Below are 26,813 nucleotides of genomic sequence, written 5' to 3' on the forward strand. Positions count from 1 at the left end.
ATTCTTGTCATGTCTGTTGCTTAAATTGAAGAGCGGGTTCTTCATCTCACTATGCCTGTACCAGAGCACCTTTGTATTTTTTGGACTAAGAAAAATAAAACCTCTATTAGGAAGAAAACCTGTATTTTGTGCTGTTGGAGCAAGCACCTTATATATTTTACAATAAATCATCCCAGCTTTTACATGCTCAGGTCCATTTTCATTTCTATGCATTTACATCCTGTCTACCAGTGCCTTAATTTTCAAATGGGAAATTATCCTCCAAAAAGCCCAACAGTTTAAGGAGGACAGAAGTGAGACCTGAGGTACAAGGCTTGTAGAGAAGCTGTGTGTAAACTCTTCAGACTCAGGAAAAAAATGTCAATATCAGCATCTACTTAGTATATTTCAGATAAAATACTGCTTTTGCAGTGTCTGAAAACATGGCATAAGCATTTTATTAGATCTACAACTGTAGGTCTGACTATAAGGTCTTGTGCTAAATTACCACACATTCAACAATGCAGGCTCCAGAGAAATTTGGAAAAAAGCCTCTAAGACAAATCCAAAATGAGTCTCTGCTTGTTTGGAATTTTTGCTTTTTTTAAAAATAAATTTTAGTAAGGGATCACTGAAAAGTGCATTGCCTTGAGACTGACATAGAAAAAAATTATAATGCTCTTCTCTCTCATGGAAATCTGGAGCTCTCCAGCAATTTAAGTCTCCTATTCCTTCCTTTTAAGTTCATAAGAACTTAGTCCAAAACTTGTCTGTAACCTAGGACTGACTGCTGACTTGTTAGAGTCTCCATCCCTATTGGTACTAAATGGAGAAAATTGTGCACAAAGTGGATAAAAAGAAAAGATATGTGTCTGTCAAACTAAAATGACAGTATTTGGAGCTGGCAAGAAGTCAGATCTTAGAATAATTTATGTTGGTGAGAAAGCTTAAGGGTCTCAATGCACATAAATTGGCATAAGACTTAAGAAACGCAAATATTTATAAGATTCTCCAATTTAGTAAATGGATTCTTAAAAAGTAAGGGCTGAATAGCCTCCCCATGTATATAAAGAATGTGGCAGCACTCTGCAGACCTCCACAGAGCATAACATGTAGTGCAAAGCATTTCTGCAGAAAGCTCTTATCTCCTTGATACTCTCCCCATATCTCCTCATGGATGTTGTGAGTCCTCGCCGCAACGCTTTCTATCCAGACAAGCTGTTCCCTCCATTTCTCCTTCATCTGAAAGTATATTTTTCTGCATTTCTAGATTAAATGTCCTTCTTATGTTGATAGGTGACTGGAGGAATTTTCTGAGTGACTGATAAGATAGAGATGCCCCTTTTGGGGAGCAGCTAGCACGAGGAGCATTGTACAGCTGAAGGGGAATGCTAGAATTTAATGTCTGGTTCTGTCACCCAGGCTCAGCTGTCACCAGTTGTTTGCTTACCACGCTATCTTCTGAAGGATAAAATATTCCAAACCCAAACAAAGTCAGAATTTAAGGAGCAAGAAGGCCTCTGCGGAGCGTCCGCTGCTCTCCGTGCCAAGAGGGGCGTCTCTCTGAAGGCGAAGGCTTCTCCCCAGCCCTCTTTAGCTCCGTGCTCGCTGGCAGGGCAGGGGCTGCGGGGCCGGAGCTGCTGACAGGGAGGTGATGGAGTGTCTGCCGGAGCCGTGCGTGGCTGCGGGTCCGTGCCCGAAAGGTGAGAACAGAATGGGCCCGGGCGCTAATGACCGTCAGGTGCGCGCCAGGGCCTGCGGGGCAGCCGGGAATTAGCGCTTGGCACAGGGCGCGGGGCTGCCGCCTGCCAAGCCAAACACAACCGGGGCCCCGTGTAAATAAACAAGGGCAGAGGGAGCTTTTCCTCACGCTGCTCGTGCACGGAGCCCGCGCACACGCGTCCCATCGCTGGCATGCACAGCTCCTCCAGGGCGGGACACCGGGGCAGCTGCCAGCGGCATTGCCCATTTACAGGCCAAGGGACAGAGCCCCGTCCTTGCTAGGGGCTGTTAAAGCCCCTGGAGCATCTCTCTCCTCTGCTTCCTTGCCCATGCAGATGCTCACCTTGTAGGGTGGTGCTTTCCTTACCTCAGAAGCCGTCCTCCTGATCTCCCAGGGCGAGTCCCCTTTCAGACATCACCTCCCCTTTTATGTTCCCAGCCCTCTCTGATGCACACCAAGATTACATTTCTGCTTTGGCCTGGATTATGGTTTCCAGGCCAATATATTATGCCACTTTCACACTTCCCTCCCTGCCCCATCTGGCTTCCATCCTACCCCCATAAAGATTATTAATATCGCCTGTTTCCAAGCGATTTATTAGCAGGGGCCTAACTGGTGCCATTTCCCATTTTAGTAGAGCACTGAAAATAATCCTGAGGAGTGTGCCCAGCTATAAAAACGTACTTATACTGTCATATTTGCAGTTTCAAACATGCACCACTTGATAGTCTCAAAAGTGCTGTTTAATTGGGGTTTATGGGTTCTAATTAATTATACCATGTAAAAAAATTACTTGTCCCATTACAGCTCTCTGTGGTTTACTCTGAATAGCAATGTAATTTAGAGATAAATTGTCCTTCTCTATCCCCCTGCTCCCTCTCTTCCAAGCAAGTTCCAGAACAGTTTAATTCTCCTTTAACCCAGCAATGAAGCTGAGAGAAAGCAACATTTTGTTCAGGGGACACAACTTTTCCCCATACCCATAAACAGCTTTAAATGTGACTCGAAATGGTTCCACGTTCTTTCTGCTGAATCAGGCTGGTGAAATTATGAATAATCCTGAGGCTTTGCACAGCTCAGGTCTGGGAGGGCTGGGATGTTGCAAAGACTTGAAAAATGATGGCTGCTTTGTGTGCAATGTGGATTATTTCCTCTGATTATACAGAGGCAATAGTGAAGGAAGGTGAGACTGAGTGCAGGTTTTTTTGCTGGACGAAGGTCTAGGTTGAGATTTCTCTCCATGAACCTGTAGGAAAACAGTGTGGTAAAGGATCTGCCTGCCTGTATGGCATTTTGGTGTGACAAGCAGCAGAGGAAACCTCTCAAGTTAACTTTCCATTCTCTCTTGCAGAATCATGAAGCCTGGATTACTCAAACAAATTTTGAGGCAGTCTTCTGACTTTTAAATGCTTCCTGTAATGACTTTGTGAAAAATGAGCAGCCAAGCAGGTAAACTCGTAGTTGTTTGAAATATACTATTAAATTACATCCCTCACTGTAATAAATTTGGTCTCATGAGGCAAAACATGAAATATAGTAGAGCTGAATTAGAAAACATTGTATCCTGTGACAAGAGGGGATGGCTTTATACTGAATGAGTAAGTTTAGATTGGATATTAGGAAAAAATTCCTCCCTGTGAGGGTGGGGAGGCCCTGGCACAGGGTGCCCAGAGAAGCTGTGGCTGCCCCTGGATCCCTGGAAGTGTCCAAGGCCAAGTTGGACAGGGCTTGGAACAACTTGGGATAGTGGAAGGTTTCTCTGCCCATGGCAGGGGGTTGAAATAAGAGGATCTTTAAGGTCTCTTCCAGCCCAAACCATTTTGTGATTGTATGACTTTATCTGGAAACTTCATTAGGGAGTCAGAATGTTAATTAATGAAAAAAGACAGGGGAAAGAAACCTTTTTAATTTGCCTTTTACAGGCAAGTGCTACTTATTTTAGAAATTTCATGTCATTTCAAACTTTTGTATGGTGACAGATACCTCCAAAATTATACCCCCAGCCCTAGGAAGGGAACTTGGTGACCTCTCCATGTCCCTGCTATTACTCTTAGCACTAAAAGGTTATGATTCCTAATGTGACTGCACAAATGAGTGTTCACTGGATCAAAAAGTTTGTTAGTCATGCTTCACTAATTTGCTTATTTTATAAAATTAATAACCAACATGTCAGTTGCTGGAAACTTGGATCATCCTGGGTGTCCAGATCAGTCTGCTTCATGTGCTGGAGCAGAAGCTGTGAGAACTGCCAAATGAAGAACAAAAAAAAAAAGGAAAAAAGAATCACCACAGTCACACACATTACTTATCAATCTGAAAAGTAACAAGATTTATACTTTATATATAAGAATTTTTTTGTTAAAGTAATCCTCTTGTGCAGTAAAATTAGTTAAAAGAAATTTTAGTGCATGTATCTAGTTGGTTATATTAAGAATAACTACAGCCTGCAATGTTTCATGGAATGAGTTAACAAAAAAGAGCCCAAACCTGAATAAACCTGAAAATCTCTGGGCAGTGTTTGGATAAGTCCAAGCAAACCTGAATATCTTGGTGTTTGTACAGTGTTTATATTTGCTTTTACATGGCTTTTACTGCCTCAGAAAGCCATTTATGGAGAGGAAACAATGTGAAACCTGCTCTTCTCATGTGATTTTCATCATCCAGAGATTTAAATAAGTGGGATCTGCTCTTTTCGTGCTATTCTGTCCCCATAAATTACTCCTGGAGGCATTAAAAGGGCTTGTGAAAAACACAGTAATAAATAGCCAGAGCACAAATACAAATGTTGCAAACTGCTCATGCTGCTGTGGCAGCAGCTCTGCTGTGAATTTATTGAGCAAAACTGATGAGGGACCTCCGTACCTGTGTCAGCTCTGTTCTGTGTGGAGCCTCATTTTACACCGCTGAAACCCATGCTAAAAATCCTTTTTTTATGGGATGACTTTTATAACAGCATTGTGATTGCTCAGGAGCTGACTGGGTTACTCTGGTTATTCCAGAAGAGCAGAGGATTAAGGAAAATGAGGGGAGAAAGGAAATATCAGCTGCAAAAGGATTTTGTAGCCCATGCCACCTGCAGCAGCTCCCTGCCCTGGGTGGACCGTGCCTCTCTGGGCAGGGACAGCGAGGTTGTGTAACAGAGGAGAGCTCTGCCAGGTCCTTTCTCCTGACACATCCCAGACCACAAGTATGGCCCCTACATCTGAGGGAGAGGAGCAGCAGGGGCACGTGTGAGTCATGGCCCTCATGACAGGGGAATTCCTTGCTGGCTGCTGGCAGCTGCCACGCTGAGCGGTTTCCACTCCCCGAGCATTACGGAAAGAGCCCTTCTCAGCTGAGTGCTGAATTCTGATTTCTCACCTCCCTTCAAAATAGAAGATCCTGACATAGGGTTTTTTTTGATTAAACAGTTCTCATGACTGTTCCTTTGAGAACTGAGAGAAGCCCAGATTCACACAAGCCCCAGTGTATCCTGCAAAAGGTGACTGAGTCAAATTGCCTGTCCCCTTGATAAGAAAACGATGAACAAAATACTAATCAGCAAAACTGCCAGGTTGTCTAACTTTCTATGGCATTTAATTAATGCAGACCCTGGTTTCATCTCTTAAAAGCCCCCTTGATGTGCCCACAAAGTGTGTGTTCTGTGCTGGGAGCTGAGGTGGGCTGGCTCTGCCTGCTGCAGTCACTGCGTCTGTATGGGAAACTCAGAGCTGCTGCTCCTTACACAAGTTGGTGGTCAGTCCTTTAGGTTAAAAAAGTTCAGATTCGGGTCTTTTTTCATGAGTGTATGAAAAGAGACAGACCTGTGCGTGAGGAAAGAGCAGAGCTCCACTCCTTGCTCTGCTCTAAGTGGGAGAGACAGTAAAAGTACCTGGAAAATGAGGATGCATTCCTGAGTATCACTGTATTGAAAATAACACATAGCATACTTAATAAGTTTTTTATTGCAAAATGTAGATGCTACTGCAGTGGTATTTTAGAAATAGCTGGTAGCGTACCTGTAACTAGGATTGCTTGAAACTTTCCAGGCTACTTTATTTCCTTGTAATTCTGTCAAGCTCCAAATACTCACATTAAAATTTCCAGTGCTGGTATCAGCTCTGGTTGATTTATTTAGAACAGTTTCAACCCAACACAAATAAAATTTCAAGGGAATTTTGAAGTTTGAGGCAAGGGAGGCATAGGTGTTCTCTCAATTCAAAATGAAATGAAATTATGAAATAACTGAATTTCCTGAATACTGGAAATTTGGAGCTCTGCTTCTGCATACTCCTTCAGCAGGGAATGTTATAAAATACAAGTGGTTCTGATTTACCCAGGCACATGTATCCTGATTTCCTGAAACAGAAAGACACGGAAGGCTGAACTGAAACCTGTTGGGCAGATTTTTGTTCACCTTTAATTTTAAATTGAAAACTTTAATCATTTGGGCATAATATACCATGCCAGGTACCTTTTACAGTCTTTGGCAAATTTTGACTGATTTTGAATCAGGAATAAGAGTATAAGTATACATAAGTCTATATTATGACACATATATAATAACATTTTAATCCTATATATTATATTTATCATATATAAATTACATTCATATTTTAGTTTAAAATTGCATTTGTATATAAAATTTATATTTTATATATATATACCTATGTATAAGGGGAACTGTTCTCCTTGAAAAGCTTATTATTTAGAAATGGGTATCGGGAAATCATGAAATTAGGGTTTCCTGCAAAGTGTTTATTTGGCTTCCCTTTGTACCTGTGCTTGGTCTAGTCTTTAATTACTTGACCATGTGCTATATTCAGCAGTGCACCCTGGTCTCATTCACTTCAGAAGGTGGAGCAGCTCAGGACATGACTCAGAGCTGGGGAGAGCAGGAGTCTGATGCCTGATGGACTTTGCCTATATTTGCTGTGGAAGCAGGGAGAGCCTAGTAAAAGGCAGAGAATTGAAAAGAAAATGTGAGATCTCATGGTTCAAGCATCTGAATCCTGCAAAACTTTCATCCAGTCTCAGAGAAGTCAATTTGAACTAAATTCTTCCCAACTGGCTATTAATTTTATTTTGCTTCCTGCGTTTCCATTTGCAGAGTACACTGCCTGTGCTATTTCTCCTGACATATGAAGCTGTACAACGTTAAACATTCTGAGAAATCAATTCCCAGACATCTCAGTTTGGGGACCCATCTCTAGCAGAATGTTTTGACCTGAGTCTCTTTGTGTTTCAGTTTCCCATCTGTTAAACAAGAATAATAATATCCTCTCGTCTTACAGGGTGTTGTTAGGAGAAATGAGGGTTGTGAAGCACTCATATGCCATACTGATAAGAGCCCTAGAAAAACACACAAGAAAATTAGCAATTGTGTCTTGCAAGCAGGTTTGGAGTAGTATGTGGTAAATGAGGCCTCAAGCCACATGCTGAATAATGACACTGTAACAAAATATTGAATATCTGCTCATTAAGTGAACACTGTCCATCCTGAGGTAGAATCTGGAAAACAAAGCATAATCCTATATTTAAAGAGTGACTCATAATGCAGATGAATAGGGGTTTATGGTTAACCTTAGTTCTGACGTTTCGATCACTTGGGTTTGCAGATCTAATGGGTGCATGTGCAAAAGGATACTCGTGCCTAAAAAGAAACAAAATCTGAGTTCAAAAATACTTGTTGTTCAATGAAATATGCAGGATCTTCATTCTGGTCTCTGCAAAGGAAATGTTTCCTGGTGCCTGGTGGATTTTGGAAAGACACTGCAGCTCTCCTGTTTGGGAAAGAATTTTCAAGCAAATGTTAAAGTGTAGCTTGTTACCTGTCCTTTGTTTTTGAATGATGAGAAAAGCTTTACAGCTGGGAAGGCTGGTAGTGGAAATAGTTTTTGAGATTAATGCTTGGATTCTTGCACACACCTGGATGGGCTCCTGCAAAATTTGCATGGGGAATTACAGCACATTCTGTTTCTAACACTTCTTTCTATGGCTTATGGAAAAGGGAACTCCTAAGTTCTGTAGCAATCAAGTGCAGAGCTTCCACAGAGCTAGACAGAGTATTTATTAAAGATCCAAGAATATTTTGGCAGAAGAACAGAAGGGTATTAATTGTCTATGAATAAATTCTGTCTGGAAGGTAAATGAAGGGGGTTTTAACCATCATAGCAAAAGGATTCTTGAGTACCTTCCCATTGGGAGGAGACATGGAGTTTCCTTTTTTCCCTCAGAAGATGTCTGGTAAAAATACAGAATGGGTTTGCAGAGCTGAAGATTTGTATGAGGGCAAATAGGGCTTAAGACCCTAAGAAATCTTTTTCTGGTCCCATATCTGGTATTTCTTATTGCTAAAAGCAGTCCTCACAAGGTTGACATTTATTTTCTCCACACGGGAGAAACTGACTCCTGGAGGGATGAAAGAATAAATCCAATCTCCTCAGCTTCATTAATGAGGACTCATGAGCAGAGCAAGGAATCAGAAAGACATCTTTCCAAATGAGACAGGTCCTAGGTATGAAGGAGTAAAGTGCTCTGCCTTCTTGTGCCCCTCTACAAACCCTTCCCTGCTTTCTGAAGGATGGAGATCCCCATGGAAGAGGGACCCAGCATGATGCAGTGGTAGATGCTGTCTGTACCCCAACGTTTGGTCTCCTCTTCCTTATTCTCTGCTGTTTGCAAAGTAGGCCTGAATTGGCATTGCTGATAAAGGCTCCTTCCCAGACACAAAGAAGAGAGGAACAATTCCAGGCCACTTTGTAAGTCACTGGGAACAAAACATAGCTGCCCCTGCACCTTGTGAGGGGTGTACAGCGTGTCTGATTGCTTAGCCATCAGCAGGAGGCAGCTTAGGGTGAACCGTTCCTGCTGCTTTGCTGCTATTAAGATCCAGCAGTACCTTGATGTTTCCTCACTGGCAATAATTTGCAGGATTAAACACTTCAAGCCACTCTAAAATTAGTTCCAGGAGGCATTTTTCGCTTTCATTTCAGAGCTCTCGTGAGCCTTTCCTGCGCTGTGAGCCTGCTACAGCTAATTACCTGATGGTTACAGTGCTCTAGAAGATTTCAAATATCTGTCTTTTCCACTGCTCTAAAGACCCAAGTGGGGTTACAGCACAGAACTTGTACCAGGAGTGTTTGCCAAACACTGTAACGAGCTCAGACAGCTTTGTGAGATGGGCAAATAAACCACTGCAAACAAAATTACCTTTGTCCACTGTTTCCATCCAAGATTCAAAGCAAACTTATTTTTGCGCCTTTAAAAACATCTCAGAGAGCCACTGAAAGTAATGCTTTTATGTCTTGAGCCTTCTCCATCTCTCTGACCTGTTGGAGAGGCTCCAGAATCACAGAACACATTTTCAGCCTCCAGTGCTGTGGTGTAAGAGTTTGCAAGGAACATTTGGTATTTTACTTTGAGAACACCTGAAGTGCATGGTGCTTCTGTTTGTCCAGTGCAGGCATGTCACTATCAGAGCCAGAGGTAGAATAATTTTTGGAGAAGTGAGAAATCTTATCACAGCAGAAAAAAAAAAAAAAAAAAAAAAAAAAAAAAAGTGCAGCTGGAAGAAGGCCCTCTGCAGAAATCCATTGGCAGCAGAAGATATGGTTTCTTGAAGATACAGTTCACTCTACTTGGTGTTTCTGGCCACTCTTTTTGGGCCATGCTGACTATGGCCATGTTATCATCCTTTCTATTTTCTTCCCACCCTTCCCTGGCCCCCTTGAGATATTTCAGTCTCTGAATATGTGTCATGTACAAAAATCTTACTCTCCTGACCACAGCAGAAATCCAGAGGGGTTTGTTTCTTTACTTGTGATTTCAAAGGCTGACTTTTTTTCACTTGGCACCATGCCCAAAAGAAATTATCTTCCTCTTGTACTTCTCCCAGTCATCACTGCTGTTAGGATCTTTTAAAACCTGCTTGCTTTTTGCTTCTGAGGCATCAAGGCAGGCCCAGCTTCATCCACCCGTTCCCAGCCTTAATTTTTGAGTTTGGTGTTCATGTTGCTAAACTCACTGCAATTTAAAACCCATTTCATGCAGCCAGGACCAGAAACAGATATTTTCACTCTTTGGGCCATCAGCCAACAAACTGAAGTTGTTCCTTCATTTACTCTGAATAAAAGATGTCCATCACCTTCAGGGAGGCACTTGGAGAAGCTGCCCACCACGGTAGCTCAGTGTTTCTCTCGTCAGCCATTGCTGGGAGCCTCCAGCACAACATCTCACTACCTCAAGTCATGTTTTTTTACCATAGTGGCCTGATGTGAAACAAATTGTAAGTGCCAAGTCCCAGTAGCAGGGCTTGGCTGCTTCAGCATGATTTTCACTTGGAAATGATGTTTGAAAACCAGGTTCTGAGAGCGAGACCCAGCTCCCTTTGAAGCCAACAGGAGTTTCAGCCTCCACTTCCACAGCCCAAGGGTTGGGCTCTTTGTTCTTTTGTATAGTGCAGTTTGTGAGTAATTCCTACAATCCAAGTGACAGGCTGGATTTTCTAACATGTTTCCAAACCGTGCTTCTTCTGAGACCAGATTCCTGTACTGCCTCTCCCAAAATAAGGAGCATGGATGGAGGAAATCCGTTCAAACTGAGTAAACAGCTCGTGAGGGTAGGCCAGCAGGATTCATTCATGCTCATTCAGCCCAGGCTGGCTGGTTTGATTCCAGTTGGAGCACTCTCTTCATTACAGGCCCCCTGGGGAATGTTAATCTGTACAGTATAAACATTTATAAACATCTACTAAATCATTACACTTCAGCTGCCCCATAAACACTCCTGAATGCTTTCCTTAGGCAGCATTGGTTGGGTAATGTGTGGCTTTTTGGAATGAGTTTACGGGTGTTTGGCGCTGGTAGAAATATGGGGAGAGGGCACAGGAGGTTAAATAACATTGTTTAAACTCCATGACTTTTTTAGGATAGAGACAGAAGCAGATTGTGATGAATTAAGGTGGGCCTGGCTGGTAGATGCTGAGGACAAGCCCAGGTTGTAGAGGGGCTAAGACAGCCTGTCAGCTTTGCACACTGGATTTTAGTGATGCTGTTGCCAGGAACATCACAAAATGTGCTTCTCACCAGTCCACTTGACATTTCCGGGCCAGGCAATACGTCATTATTCATCTATAACTGCAACACAGAGTGCCTCTGAAAGAACTGCCTGATGCAAGGGAAAAGAGTAGACATAACTTCAGAAAACTGAGCCAGAACTAACATAACGCCCAGAACAGCAATCAGCTGGGCTGCAGGCCCAGGGCTCACTTGTATGTGTTTACAGGACAGATAAATAAATAAATAAATAAATAAATAAATAAATATATATATATATATATGTACTGGCAAAATTAAGTATGTTTGTGACCCAAAATGAACATACATATATTTGTGAAGTGAACAGGAATCAGTTTCAAATGCACACCTAGCAAAGCAAGCCTTGAACTCTGTAAAGCTGAACTTCTCAATTTTTTTTGTGATCTGTTCCCTAACCTGAAGGTGCTGGCATGACTGAGCATTCCCAGGACTGGGGTCAGAGTGATTCCCTCCCCACCTGTAGAAGTTGTATTGAATATAGAAATAGTAAGTAAGAAGCAAACAAACTAACCAAGCCTTCCCATTCTCAAATGGGTAAAGGAAAATTCCCTCAAGTATTATTTTTGTTTGTTTGCAGAGGTCCAGAAAAGCTGGGAACTGATAGAGGTGTCATTAATTACTGTGAAGATTGTGTTCAAGTAATGTAACCTGAGCAGAAGTTAAACATGTTGTATGTGAGAGAGTTGTGTTTACTGACAGCCTGATGAGTAAGTAACAGCTTGATTTCCAAAAAGCATCTTAGAGAAAATGATTTAATTGGCTATAATTATATCATATCCTACACTTGAGTGAATATGCTTGTGTGCACAGATCTGGTTTACTTGTATATGTTACAGGTATGTGGCTGGACACAATGGCTCATCTGCAGGAGCTGCTAACAAGAGCCTCCCTTTCCATCTCCTCCCTCTTGCATTCATAACACACAGCCACTGCCTTCCAGATATGACCACACCTATTTGTGAAATGAGAGCACAGAAAACAAGATTTTTTTTTTTCTAAGTGGACCTAGATGCACAATGCATCCTTTTCAGAGCCCCAGGGCCATGGAACAGTGGCTGTGACATCTGCAGACTATGGCCCACTCTGCCCTGACCTGCTCGGACACCAGCATCAGGCCAAAAATACCTTGCAAGGAAATGGGACAAGAAAAATAGCTTTATTATTCAAGTTTACCAAAACCTCCCTAAAACATGAAATCAAACCATAGCCATCATAGGCTAAAGGTGACTTTACCATATCTGCACTTCCAGCTTGCAAATCTCCCTATGTGTATATACGTATATATATATACACATATATATATGTATCTCATCAGTAGTAGAGGGTGATTTTCCCACAGCTTTTCTGTGGCATGTAATGAGGTGAGTAATTTAAAATCTTCTGTGTATGGTCAAGGTTTGAGCTCACGGAAAGCATTACACATTATTAGTTTCAATTGGTCTTTTAACATCCCTCTTAAAGGGTCAATAAATGAGATTGCCTAGAGGTAAAGCTGTTGTTATCATGTGTAGGGTTACAGTCACAGCTGGAGGGCACGGGCAGGGACAGGCTGTCTGTCTGCCTGTGTAGGAGACTTCAGTCACCAGCCAGGGTTCTATTAATTTTATAGTGCCTTAAATTCATATTGTAATTATGAGAAATAAGCAGAGAGAAAGAGAGATCTCCTTTTAATATGTTTTTTAAAATCTGGAGCCTATTACCCCACTTAATTCCAATTATATTACAGCTGGACTTTTATCTCCATACACTGCAAATAAACTCAGGCCAAGGTAACTGGGATATATGCTTCCTAACTCAAAAACAGGAACCTGTGGGCAGTAGACAGAAGAGACCAGAGGAACCAGCGTTAAGCCTCAGGAGTGTCACATTATGAATTTTAGGTTTTCTTTTTTAAATATCTGGGCTGAAATTTGGTGACTTAATTCAAAAGCAAAACTGAATTCAGTAGTCTCACACAAGCCCCTAGTGGAAATCATTTATCCGCTTGGAAAGATCACCATATGTTTTACCATGATGAGGTCTTTGATAGCAAAGTAAGGCTTGGAATATCCTTAGCTAGGATGATTGGGAGATTGAAGCTTTTAAAAGTGAAGGGTGGTGTACATCATTTCACTGCTGCCTGGGGTGAAGTATGATACAATACAGCAATTGCATAGACGTGGGGAATTATATATATATAATATAAAAATATAAAAATATAAAAAGTGATAGAATTTGCCTATTGGCTTGATGAGTATTTACTGAAATGTTCTCAAAGTCTGAAACTATGTTATTTGGATACTTCAGCTCTGGTTTAAGTGCACAGAAAGGAAAGCTCACACAACATGGTTACTATAGAGGCTTTTCCATTGTGTTAAAAAATATTAGAAGAGAGGACCGCAAACATCACTTTATAGGATAGTGATGAGACTTACAGGATAAGTCTTAGGGTATCAAGAACTCAAGGTGTTTTGCAGGCACAAGGCTGGTGCTTCCAGCCATGCTTATACTGCCCAGTGACCAAGACTTTCAGTAGCCAAGTCCCTGGGTGTTTACCCGGACATTTAAGATGACTGGTGTAATGTAAACTTCATTAGAGCCATTTAATATTGGCTGGGCATGATCTACTGCAGCCTTTGCCTGTATTTCTTCATAGCCCTGAGGGATGGGATAGTGGTGGTAGGCACTGTTAGTTTAGAGGACTGAACACCAGCTGCTTAAAACCAGTTTGTCTCAGGCCCCTCTGCAGTGAGGCTGCGAGAAGGTGCTCTGTGTAAACCTCAAGCTCTTTTCTTCCAGCTGTGAGTAAAGAACGGGATGTACTGCAGCACCTTCAGTCTCAGGTCTGGGATGGGACACTTTCTGTTGGCTTGGCATGTGGTGAGAGCTGTCCCCGGGCAGCCACACAGTCTCCAGGGAGAAATGTGTGCCCTTTGGTGCCACTCCTGCCCTCTGCTCCTCTTTCCAGACTTCTGGGTTTCCCTTGACTAACCTTTTCCTTGTGAGCACACTTAAATCAGCACTTTCTTCTCTTTTTTTCCTCAAATATGAATACCATTAAATGGTCACTGGAGGCACTGTTGTCATCCTGGGTGAGTAACTGTGCCCACAAAACTGATTCTTATGCTGTTCCCATCAAATTGAGGACCCAGAACATGAAATTTTTATCCAAAAAAATCAGTTTCCATTTTCCCAATCCGTCTCCAGTCTCGCCTGCAAAGGGAAATCTGGGAGTGCCTTTCACAAAGATATTGACCAAATGACTTCCAATAGCAAATGGTCATATGGGAAATTAAAGATGGTTCATGAACAGCCAGAAACTGGGAAAAGAGGCAAGGTCAGCTGAAGAGAGCCTTATAATTTAGTTCCTGCTGCGGAGACAGATAAGTTGTACATAGTCCTTAGGTTGACCCAGTGCATAAAAACAAATCATGCAGCTAGCTTGAGAGATAAGCATGGCTTCAGAGTTCCCTGGACAGTGTTTTCCAACACTAATGTACAGTCCAACCCAGGGACTTCAACCAAAGGAACAGATTTGGCTGTGGAAATAGTTCTGCTTCCTCCTTTCCTTGCAGTGTAAGTTTGTGCAGAGGGAAAAGTCTACTCTTAAAAGATTAATGCTGTTAGTGTGATTTTGCTAAGTTGTTGTGTCTGTATCTCAGATTTTAGCAGATATTATGTAATAAAACATAAGTGTGAGACTTTGTCTAACTTCACCCCTTCTTTTTCATGCAAATGCATCTAGAGGTGGTCAGAACTGCATTTGGTACTGTCATGTGAAAGGCACAAGCCTCTCAAAATCAGTCTCTCGTAGGCTAAACTTGTCCCTGTCACAAAATCTGTGCTCTGCTTAGCCTGACGTAGGCACAATACTTCTAGCAGGGAAGGGAGTAGCTGTACAAACCTCTACCTGCTAGAAATCTCCTTTCTCATGGCTGCCGTGGCTGTGTTATGGAGAGAGGGACCAAAGGGAAAGCACTGCAAACAATGCTTTTGCCAAAGTAATATAAGCTCTTCAAGTTTTTCTAAACTTGTCAATTCAGAGCCATTCCTTAAGAAGGAGTGAGTAAAGGGTTTGATCCCAAGGCTAGTTGTCAGTAGCAGTCCTGCCCGTTGGCTGCACTGGGGTTTGGATTTGGCCCTGAATCCTACAGCTGTGCCCATTAAAAATTAAGTAAAAAGCCTTGGCAAAGGATTCCAACCACCGTAAACAAACATGTTCCCAATATGAAATGCATTTAATGGAGTTTTGCAGCATTGGTCTCCCGGGCAAGCACATTAGTCTCTGTTTTCCCTCCCTGTCCTAATGGCCACAGCCAGAGGGGGGCTGGTTTGAACTGTGAAGGAGGCTGGTTTTTATCCACATTGAGTGGAGAGGCATAAATTGGCATTCCATATCATCATAAAAAAAAACTTCCCAGCAATTATTAAAAGATTCTTATCTCTTGCTCCCTACATGGATAATGAGATCCCTCTCTGCTGGACTGAGACAGCCTGTCTCTCAGCTCACTTAATGAAATGGACCCAAGTTTGCAAATTAGCATAGCCCTGACTCCAAACGTAACCTCTTGTTGTCTAGTTGTACATCAAGGCCCCTGGCTTATGTCTTTTCTTATTAACACCCCGTAATCATGTCAACCCTCTTTAGTTTTCATTTCCTGTTTCCTTTTACAAATTCACTTTTGAGTTTTGAGCACAATGTTGGATGCCTTTGGATGCAGTGAGGTTTTATTTTTGTCTCATTTTTACCATTATTGCAGTATAAGTTTATCAGTGGGTCCTGGGGTGGATCAGGGAATCTGTTTTCTGTTCCATATTTTTGCTGGTTGGTTGCCATGTGATCTTAAAGCAGCTCCTTTTGTATGTCTGTGCTCATTTTCCTTCCACTTTTTAGGGTTTTTATTTTGGACTGTAAAATCTCAGCAACAGATATTTTGTCTTGGCCTAAATTTGGTTGGTGCCTTGTAGAGTGTTTTTTTGTTTCTGCAAGGTTGTCTGTGTAATAGACTATTAATAATAATAAAGAACAGTGATCTTGGGCCCTAACAAACACAATATGCTAAAGGCTTTCTAAGAAGTCAAGAAGGATGAACCCTTTGAAACTCTTTTTCTTTCTCTCTCCCCTGATGTGAAACTTCATTGTTGGACCTTGAGAGTAATAAATCAAAGCAGCTGAAAGAAGAAAATCGTGATTTCTTTTGCCCATGTATAGCTGACCCAATCTGCCTTTGATAAGGCAGTGCCCTTCCACTTTATCCACTACCCTACTAATTATCCTTCACTTTCATGAGCAGTAAAATCCACTCACACATTAGAATAAAAAAAGAAACAGGGCTGTGATTAGTTGTGTACAGATAAGAAGCAGCCCACAGTGTTAGCTGGGTAATAACATTTTCTAAGACTCCTTTTTTTTTCCCCTGGAATTCATTTCCTCTCACTTACATCCATTGCAGTAAAAAGTACTTACAGTTTCTAACACAAAAGATAACTCTTCAATGCAAGGCTTTAGTGTGTGTCTTTAAAAGATTTACTCCTTTATCAAGTATTAATTTAAGAAAGGGTGCCTTGTAGGTAAGGCAACGACATCAGTCGTAGTCTTCAGGGCAGCAGATTTATTAATTTAATAGGTTTATCCATTTTACAGCTTGGATAATCATATTTCACTAAACTGGTACACAAGGAGCCCTCAGCCCATCTGACAGCTTTATTCTTGTGTAAGTTAGCAAGCACATTTTGTACTCATGACCTTGTGAATTGTACAAGTGCGAGGAGCTAGAGGGGAATGACAGACCAAATCCAAGGAAGGTGTCAGCATTTCAGTTTTCCTGAACGAGATTTATAAAGGGAACTGTGAGGAACCTCAGCTGAAAAGAGAACTTAAACATTTGTTAGTTTATTTGGTTTAAGAAAATATGCAGAATTTAAAAAAATGAAAGATTAATGGAATATTAACTTAAAAAATAAGGACCTAATATGTTTATCAAACACATCAGTTTAACAGTAGAATTGTTCCCCTGACTATAGAGGAGTTGTTCTTGAACTGGAACAACTGGAAAAGAATTGGGCTGGGTTTGTCTAAGATAAATTCCTTTGGTACATGCTCATGTTTACTCTTCATGTTTCTCTGTGCTTGCTGTGGCCACTAAATTCCCTCTCTAAGTGTCTAAAATTCTTGGAACTGGCTGGGAATTAGAAGATTAAGGCAAGGATGGAGCAAAGATTTTCAAAACGCCTCGATAAAAACCATTTTATAGTTAAAACCCATAGGAATATGTGTTGCTTGAAAGCATTTCTTGTTTGCTATATAGGAAAGACAGCAAGCATGCACTTATTTACTGCTTGGCAGTCCTGTTGAACTGTTGGGAGAAAAAGAAAATATTTCTCTATTTGTTTAAAAGCTTCACTTAAAACTGCACTTTGTACAAACCATGTTTCAGTGTCTTGATGAAAAGATGGCTTATTCAGGAAGAAGATATTTCCTGTGTAAAATAACAGTCAACTGAAAATTAACTTGTGTCAGAAAATTTAACATAAAAGTTGGGGCTAATCCTAGTCTGCCCTTTTAATAAAAGCAAAAGCTGAGCTACTTACACTGTACTAACTGCAAGCTCTTCAAATAAAAGAGCAAATACCTGGGACCTCATCATAAAATGGTCCATTTGGCAGCAGGGAAAGAACTGAAAGAATTGTAGACCTCAGGGATTTATTTTCATTTATATTCAAACTCCTTTACACATTCTTGACACATAAAGAGGGGTATTTTGTGCAAATCAGAATCAGGCCATGGAGACAGAAATTTCAAAAGCTTTGAGTATTAGTTGAACATGACAGGGCAGTGCTGAGATACAATGTGCCCTTTACTCTCCTCTATACCCCTCACTTGCATTTCACTCATTTTTGACAGCAGGCGATGCCTTTTCAGCTTCTCTTCGCAGGTGTCAGGGTCTGTCTGTCCAAGTTGAATGCAGAGCAAAGTCAAACACTTGCTCTGAAAGTTTAGAAAACTTCATGCCCTCTTCCAGTCACTTGCACTTTCTGGTTTGTACACAGCAATAGTGTTTGGGTTTTAAGTGTTGTATGAGGATATTTATGTTTGCCAGAGAATTCCTGCTGAAAGGAAATATTATTAATCATATTGCATTTTGAGCTGTTGTATTTACAGCAATGTCTGAACTTTCACCATAAAGTACACAAACAAGTGTCACACAGGGAAAACATTTCTCTTGTTGCTAAAAAGTTAGTATTGCTGCCTGCTGTGCACTAGAAAGAAAAAGAAAGATATTGTATGAACCTTCTGTTTGGCCCTTTTTTAATTTGCAGGGCTTGAAAATCTAATTGTGTGCTGCCTTTAGGCATGTTCCCTGCAGGTCTGGCAGGATTGCTCTGAGAAATATTTTTGGTTGGTTTTTTTTTTGGGATCTTGTGTTTATTTTCCCATCTGGAAGACTGTGAATTGAGGTGACATTTCCAAGGCATTGTCATGGAACTGAAACTCCGATTTAATTTCTGACCATCTGAGGGACATGAAGAACGTGGCCGGTGGTGCTAGAGGATGCCAAACCCCATCTTGCCTAAAACTGGCAAGAAAGGAACTTCTTGTTAGAGGTGACACCATGGTCCCAGCAGGCTTTGCAGCTTTTGATCATTCCCTTTTCTCTTCTTCCAGACTGGAGCCTGTTGTTCACAGAACAGGCTCAGTCACAGGGATGTGTTTTAGTTGGCTGTGGATGTGTTACTGGTTGGGATCCCTAATTATTACCAATTTGCAGATTGCCTGGAATGTCTTATTAAAATTCGTGTGGAATGATTGATCATAATCAAAAAATTAATCACCAATCAGCCCTGGCAATTAACATTGGCAAGTCTATTTGCATATATCTGGTAATTTATGCTGCTGCTGGAAGAAGGGACTTTTCCTGAATGTTATTGATTAGGTGAGAAGAGCCAGATGCTTCTTTCACTGGGACATGAGCCTTTATTAGATAGGGCTGATATTGTGTAAGGAACTGAAGTCTGCTCTGACATGGGCATCTTCAAGTGTCTGAAAGGCATTTCTTACATATTAAAAATGGCATATTTTGCTTTAAAAAAGCTTTGACTTTTGGCTCTTGTTTACTGTAGGTGCTTTAAATCCATTAGGATAAAAAGACATCATAATATCAGCCCAGGCAGTGAGATTTTCATTGCAAGAAGTTACAATAGATGTTGTTATTTACTGTTAGGAATAAGGAATTTGCAGGCTTGCAATTAATTTGATGAATTGTGGTATTTAAGCTACGAAGAACTGCATAACAAAGTCTTAGTAGAGGTTGACAATAGTCTGCACTGTTCAGTCAGTGGATTTTTTTAATACCTCTTAAATATTTCTGCATTGTTTTTATTTTTAAATTAATATTTTTATTAATGTATTTGAGGTTTATTATCCAGTCATCAACACTGGGGTTTTTTTTCAAATTTGCTTGGAATTGCTTATGGGATAACACATCTGTTTGAGCTGTTATGAGTCTGGTCATGGTTTCTGGTGTTTATAACCTTTTTTGCACTGTAACCTTTGGTTTTGCTTCAACACCTTTCTGTGTCTCTCATACCTGGTGCTGTAACTGCAACTACATGAAAATGCAGATTAGTTTTTCATTTATAACTGCTTAAATATTAAGAGCAAATTAATTTAAGCCAATAGGCAAAGTGATAACAGTTTATTCTCTGGCCATGTCGGCCCTACTCGTGATAGCACAATTAAATCTATTCCAATAACCAAAGAGGGTCAACAATTTAAGTGACAAAATTATATTGAAAAGAAAGGCTAGCAAACCCACGATTTTTCTCTCTAGTGTCTGAATTTAAAAGGCAGAACAATGCAAAATATGTTTAATTTAAAAATTTACATTCCTTTGATTGATACTAATTCTTAGTTGTAAGTTAGTTGTAAGCTAGAAATCTTTGTAGTTCATAGAGGATTTTAAAAGAACCTCTTGTATTGAAACTCTAAAACTCTGTGCTGACTTTAAAACTAAAAAGTGCTCTCTAAAATACATGAGTAAATAATAGGAAGCTCTATTCCTTACATAGCCAGATTGGTTTGCTCCTTGATGTCAGCTCTGTGCTTATCTCAGTCTTTCTTGAACAAAGATATTTTTTCTTATTTATCTGTCTGTATACATTAATCTGTTTTGCAGGCTTTGAATGCCTGCATCCTTAATGCCAGTAATATATTTCTCTGGGTTTCTTGACTTAATTTTTCTACCATTATTGAATCCTGAGGTTGATTTGAAATGCGAACAAATCGGACTCCGGCTCTGATACAATAATCAGACCCACAGTTGCTCCTTTTTCTTTCAGTGAGCATTAAGTGATCTGAGAAGAGCCTCGTCCAACCCCAACGATACCCTGAGATCTTGGATTAACCAGTTATCACATCTGGTTTTTGCTGAAGTTAGTTGGTAACCATGAGATCTTGTCACGGCAAAGTTCAGAGGTTAATTGAAATCAGAGAGGCATAACCCATTCAATTGTCCCGTTAATTATGCCCAGCTCCTGCCTCCCTCCTGCAGCCTCCCGTCCCCACCGGCCACAGGGGACAGCTGCCACTGGCCTCCTGTCACCCAGCGGGATGGCTGGGAGAGCTGGAACGCCTGAGTCACTGGAGCCCATAAAAAATGCCTGCAGGAGGGGAAAGGGGCATGTTTTGGAGGAGAGGGAGCTGGTGACATCCCCATACATCATCCCCCAGCCATAGCGCTACCCGTTTGTGCTGAGAGCTGGTAATGCTCTGAGATTAAGGGCAGGTGTGCTTTGCTGAGTGCAGAGCTTTGGTTGGGGAAAATGGGGAGGAGTTGGTTGGGATCCTGGGAGACTGGCAGGGATTTCTGGCAGTGGTTTGCAAGGATGGTCTTTATGCTGTGGGAGTTCATATTGCATAGGAGGAGTAATATTTTATGGTTCAAAATATATCAATTTCCTTTCTTCTTTCACCAAATTGATCTGAACAGTGGAATTTTGCTAGTAACTATCAATTATCAAATGTTGTGGTGGTAACTTTCTCCAGGGTTCCTGCAGTCAGCAGTTACGCACTATTTACCCTACAGTAACCAGAGAAGCACGGCAGATTTCAGAACTGAAAGGACATTAAAATGTTAAAATAGATCTGAATCTTGTAAATCTATACTGACCTTGGGGAGAGAGGGGGGGAAATTATTGCCTTCAGCAGGAGCTGACTTTGGTATGGACAAAAAGAAGTCTTTCCACTTGGGGTAGTTTTCAAGTTTTGAGCATAAGGATGGAAAATCACTTTGAGACAGATTACTTAGAGATGGGTGGACTACGAGTGTCCTAAAAGCTTCAATACTCAGATAAAGAATCTGAAAATCTCACCTTGTGTGTTTATCCAAATTTACCTGATCGAAACCCCAATTTAATGAATATTAAGCATAGGGCTGCAAGATCCTTTCCTCCCTTTCTCTTCTCACAGCTGCCTCTCCCAGCCAAAGCCCGGCTCTCCAGTGAGTCCCAGCCAGCCTGGAGCAGAGACCCTGCTCTGTGCCCAGCTCCTGCTGTTGTGTGTCTGTACCAATGTCAGTGCTGTGTCCCTGGGGAAACGCAGTCTGCAGTCAGTTTGTGCTCTCATGTGCTGCACAAACCCGAGACAGACCCACCCCTTGTCTTTATTCGCTGATGTTAATCTCAATTCTTTTTAATCTGGGTTCAAGTGATTGTTCTCAATACTAGGGGGTGGCACTGTGGGTATTACAGCCTGAAATGAGGGCCATGTTCCAATCACAGTGAAGTTTATAAATCACCCAAATGATTCTTAGGAGTAGTTCTCCAATCTCTTGTTACTCAGCCCCCAGAAATAACAATGTAACAGTGCTGCTAGAATTTTTTTTTTTTCTGCAAACACATGCAAATGAAACATCTTTTTATCTTCTTTCAAAAAAGGCAAAAGCAAATCCCAAACTGTTGAAATCTTGTTAATGAAAACTGATTTTTTTCAAATTTCACAGCTCTTGTTTCTTTTCAAAAAAACAAACAAAAATTCTCCTAAAAACTCTCTTGGTTTGATAACCAGCAGCAGCATTTTCTGGTTGTTTCTTTAACAAAAAAAAAGATCAAAGCTACCTGGTTCTATTTGATTTTAACACACAAATATTACTTTGAAATGTGACTTAGCTTCTGACAAGCAAATAAAAATTATCATTTCTATTCTGTATAAACTTAGAGCTAATACTTCATAAAAGCTTCTCCTCTGATGGGGTGACAACATATATAGACTATACACAACCATGAAAGGTTTTTTCTCTGTAATTTATGTGCCCTAGCCACATACTGAGCCCGTAGACTGCAGAGGAGGAGAAGGTAAATCAATCAAGGGTGATTTCCAGTGAACAGCCATATCACATCTACCACCCATTTGCTCTTGGCTGGCTGAGAAATGAAGCAATTTAAACCTATTGGGTCACACTGAAATGGGGGCCAAAATCTTATCAATGTACTGCACACAACGGAGCCTCATTTCATCTTCATTTCCAGAGGTCCATGGGCTGCAGCGTGTCCCCGCAGTCCATCAGCGTCTCTGGCATTGCAGCCAGCTCCTGGCTGCTCAGCTGATGCCAGAGGTGAAAAAAAACAACCCTTTGGTATGAAAGGGGAGGCTCTAGATTGGAACTTTTTTGATCTACAGGAAAAAACACAGAAGAAAACACAATTAGTGTTCAGTTATAATGCAGATGTGAAGATAAGCCTGAGAAATCCAATGTTAGGGTGGGATGTGAGATGGGAAAATATATGTTCTCCATTCACTTGCTTAATGTTTCATATAATCTTGGAAGTGTTCCACTGCCTGACCCTCATGTTTTCAGATTATTTCCACATCTGTCTCAAAGCCATACCCTCCTCAAATGGACCGAGCAGCTAGTTTCTTAGTTAAAATAATAATAACAAAGTGTAAGAGCACCCCAAGCGTGCTGAAGCTCCCCACAGCTCATGCTCTGTGCAGAGGAGAGCACCTGGAAAGGCTCAGAGCCTGTCCCAAGCCCGCAGGCAGGAGTAACACACGGCTTGTGTTCGCTGCTGGGTTTTCCTGTTCCTTGTTGCTTCATATTAAAAATGAAATTCCATATGGACTTTTCAATGGTTGCTTGGAAATTGGATGTCTGACACCCCAGAGGGATGTATTGGAATTCTGTAGCTGATTGCATTTCTCCCTTCTCCCCCACAGGAGGAGTCAAAGGTTATGGTCCAGAGGAGAAGGAGTTTGTCGGCAGCAGGTTCTCCTCAAGCTGGGAGGAAGCTTCTTCCCTTCAGTAGTGTGGGTAGGTTGTGTGTGGATGTAAATGAATTTAGGAATCTGATCCAAAATAAACTGAAATGAACAAGAAATTTGAGGCTGACTCCAAAATAAATTGTTCTCATCCTAAACATTGGCAAAAGGAGTAAAAAAAAGCAAGCAGAAATAAAGAAGCAGTTCAGAGCTAGGCACAAATCTTCATCCAAATCTCTTTTGTTTTTTAACCTGCTTAAGGAAGAATAAAAGGGCTTCTCTGAACTATAACACTTCTAAACAGCTTTTTGAACACTTCAGAAATAAGAATATCTTTAATATCTCTTGCCATGTTGTTCTTTCCAGTGTGATGTTACCCTTCTCCCAAGGGACCTGGGCTTATCTATGCCAGGGTCACACAGGATGGTTCATAGCAAAATATCTCACCTGAATCTTCCAAAACACATTGCAGTGCCCTGGGATGCTCGGTCTTGTGATGCCTGCAGGGATGTCAACACAGGAATGGGCAGGGAGACCCAGTGCCAGCATCTGTTATTGAACTTGGGCTGCTGAAGTATGGCTCTGCACATTATTTCAATAAATCTTCTCTCCACTGTATAGTTAGGGAGACAGAAATCTGTCCTTGCACCTGGGTGTTGTTATGTGAAACAATGACAAGCAGTTAACAGCAGTATTTGCAATTCCAAATATTTAGAAATCATGAATTAGTTTTCCAGATCTTAGAAATAATGAAATAGTTTTTTTAAGAAGAATATTTCACGTTATGTCTAATTTCTGCCTTCTGAACTCTTTTGGGTGCACTTGGTTTACTTGTGAAGTATTTCAAGAGAAATACATGGGTTTGAAGCTTGCTTTTAAAAATGACACTCAGCTTCTGACATATTCCTGTCTTCTAGATCTGAGCTTTAACAGCAAGACCAAACATTCTTGGTATATTTATATGTGCTAATAAATGCAAACTCCTTGCCAAAACCATATCCCCCACAATATGCAGAGAGCATCAGAAGTGAAAAGTAAATTAAATCTGTGACTGTTTCCTACTTCTGTACTAGAGGTTGCACAAATTTAAAGCAAGTGTGGGTTATAGCCAAATTTTGTTGCATGGGTTTCATTTACAGTAACATTGCTGTTGTCAGCTAGCCAGTAACCTTTATTCTAGCCATCAAACATCATCATTAAAAGTTCCAGATATAGAAGAAATAATTAATATAATAATATTTTTAAATTGTCTTCTGCTTTCCTGTAGGGTTTAACTTACATTTTTCCCTCTAAAATTTGTTTTTGTCATTCATTTGAATGGTGACAGCTAAAACTTTGAAAATGAAAGTTGAGGTTCATAACAATCATCTAATGGCTGAGGCCAAGGTGGTAATGAAAACATCAGTCATCTTGAGACCTGTGATGTATTCACAGGAATTAACAAAATCACTTGAGCTGGCAGTGAAGGAGAGGTTGTCTTGTCATCAGGTCGCTCTGCCTGTATGCGATTTTATTTTAAGACTGTTGCTGCATTCTCAGGGTCTTTAAAGACTTTATATAGATTTTCTTTGAAAATGTGCTCTTTGTAATATATAGGCATGGTTGTTTGCAAGCAGACACAGTCTGCAAGCAGGCCCAGTCCAGCTCTAGCTTGGTGCTATTAAAACATGAACAGTCTTTTCTTGGAGCTGGTTCTCCCCTGGCCAAAGGATTGCCTCCTGTCTGTCCTGTGCTGCACCCTGTGACATCTGTGTCCCACTGCCCAGCCCATACATGCAGGCAGGGTTCAGTCCTCAGTGCAGCAGATTGCTCTTGCTCTGGTGATGGCAAAAATTAGATCCCCTTGACTTCAGCTGTAGTTGTAAAACTTTCCAGACACTGAAGACTTCACTACTTTTCTGTATATGAGCACCACAGAGTTTGATGGAGTTTGCCTGCTCCAAGGAGCTGTGCCAGTGTTTTTAGGAAGGTTTTTAAAAAAGGAAGTATATTCCAATTGTTACCCTTAATTGACATAATATTGTAAAAATCTGTGTAGCTGATTGGTCTGACCAAGCAAACAGCTTTTTGGAAGTCTCCCGATATGAAATATTCCAGCCCTTATATTGTTCTTCTACACAAAGTGCATGGAGAAAATAAGCAATAAAATACCAGATGGATTTCCTTTGAAATGTGATTACTATCCAGGTGCAGTCCCCACCTTTCATAGTCAAAGATTTCCATCATTTTAATAGTGTTCTTTTAAGTTATAGTATCAGCATCTCCTGACCCGAGCCATCGGCCAGCGCACCACACACATGGTAGTGGGGAAAAAGAGAGGCTTCACCTCTCAGTTCTCTTTTATCACTGGCTTTTTGTCCTGAGAATGGGAATTGAAATGCCTACTAGTGCCCACCTGGGGGGTGACTTTCTGGGGGGGAGCTGTACTGAAATTCATTTGGTCTTCACAGAAAGCCAAGCAAGAACATTTTTCTCCCTCCTCTTTTCCTTGCAAAGAAGCAGACCAATAAAATAATAACAATAATAATAAAAGGCATAACCAGTCTCCCCTCCCATTCTGACACGTTGAGTGCCAAAATTCAGATCAAGTCTGTAAGGCAAAGTGAGAATGCAGTGAAAACAGGGGCTTTATTTTAAGGGCAGAGCTGTGAACTTTTTAACTCTCTCAGTGCTGCCGGATGTGCCTCTTCACACCATACACAGCTGCTGAAGGCTTCCAGGGACTGTGGGTGGTGGGTGAGGAAAGGGGAAGAGGTAGTTCAGCTATGCACAATATTTCCCATAAGAAATAAAGCAATAGAGTCTCACCTCACTGCCTGTTTTTCCACATGTATTGAGACGGGAATGTATTTATATAACCCTATTAAAAGGGAACACTCAGTAGCGAACTTGGTCTTTAAATAGCTACTGTTCTGCATATTCCTGTCTCCAAACTCCTCAATTTCAACTCACACCCACTTACATTCTTTTGACATATTCCTCAGGTTTGGGTTTTTTAGTGACTTTGGGGTCAAATCCAAAACTTATTGAAAGCAGTGGAAAGACACTCGGTGAATTCAGTGGAATTTGGATAATACTCTTAGAGCTCAGATACCATGGTGATAAATGCAATAAATTACGTAGACAAAAGTGGCCCATTTTGGACTAGCTCTGCTTCTACAGAAACAAATTAAACTGTTGCTATTGACTGCCAGAGGAATTGGTTCTGCCCCTTCCTTGGTGGCATTTAAGCAGCTCTCAAAACAGTTTGCAAACAAGGGGAATATCTTTATCTCCCATTTACAGGATGGAATAAACTAAGATACAGAGCCACGACTAAACCTGGAAATCAGGCAGTGCAAAAGAGCTGGAATTAGACCCAGATACCAGTCCCTGGACCACCCAGTGGAAAAAGTCTATTAGCTGCTAGCAGGCTCACAGACTCTCCTGGTGCTCCCAGATCCCAGCGGTGCCAACAGGAGTGGAGAGGGCAACCAATGTCGTCCCGTAAATCGCTGGGTGTTAATGAACTGCACAGCCCTGCAGCAGCCGTTTGTTTTTACCACCAAGATACATTATTTCATCCCTCCCCCCACCTCAGTGTCCATATTTTCCCTTTGACTCCTGTTATTTTGGTTCCATTTAGCAAGTACATTCTTGGGTTTTTTTCCCCTGTGTCCCTCCAGCCACCTTAGTTTGCCTTTTTTTTCCTTCTTTCCCTTAAAATCTTTTTTTTTTTCCTCATTCAGTGCACTAAGTGGATTTACGACCCATTTAGGCAGCTTACAGTGGCATTGCTTTTACAGTTCAGAGGCAGAAG

At 41.2% G+C, this 26,813-nt stretch overlaps 1 long non-coding RNA gene across 1 annotated transcript; it reads left to right on the forward strand.

Moving 5' to 3' along the window:
• Nucleotides 1-1,633: 1,633 nt before the first annotated feature.
• LOC138121143 (uncharacterized) lies at nt 1,634-23,070 on the forward strand. The gene is made up of 3 exons (XR_011156098.1): nt 1,634-1,682; nt 3,054-3,151; nt 22,973-23,070. It is a non-coding gene; the product is annotated as an uncharacterized lncRNA (long non-coding RNA).
• Nucleotides 23,071-26,813: the final 3,743 nt, after the last annotated feature.

Source organism: Aphelocoma coerulescens, chromosome 20 (genome assembly GCF_041296385.1).
Source record: "Aphelocoma coerulescens isolate FSJ_1873_10779 chromosome 20, UR_Acoe_1.0, whole genome shotgun sequence".
NCBI lineage: Eukaryota > Metazoa > Chordata > Aves > Passeriformes > Corvidae > Aphelocoma > Aphelocoma coerulescens.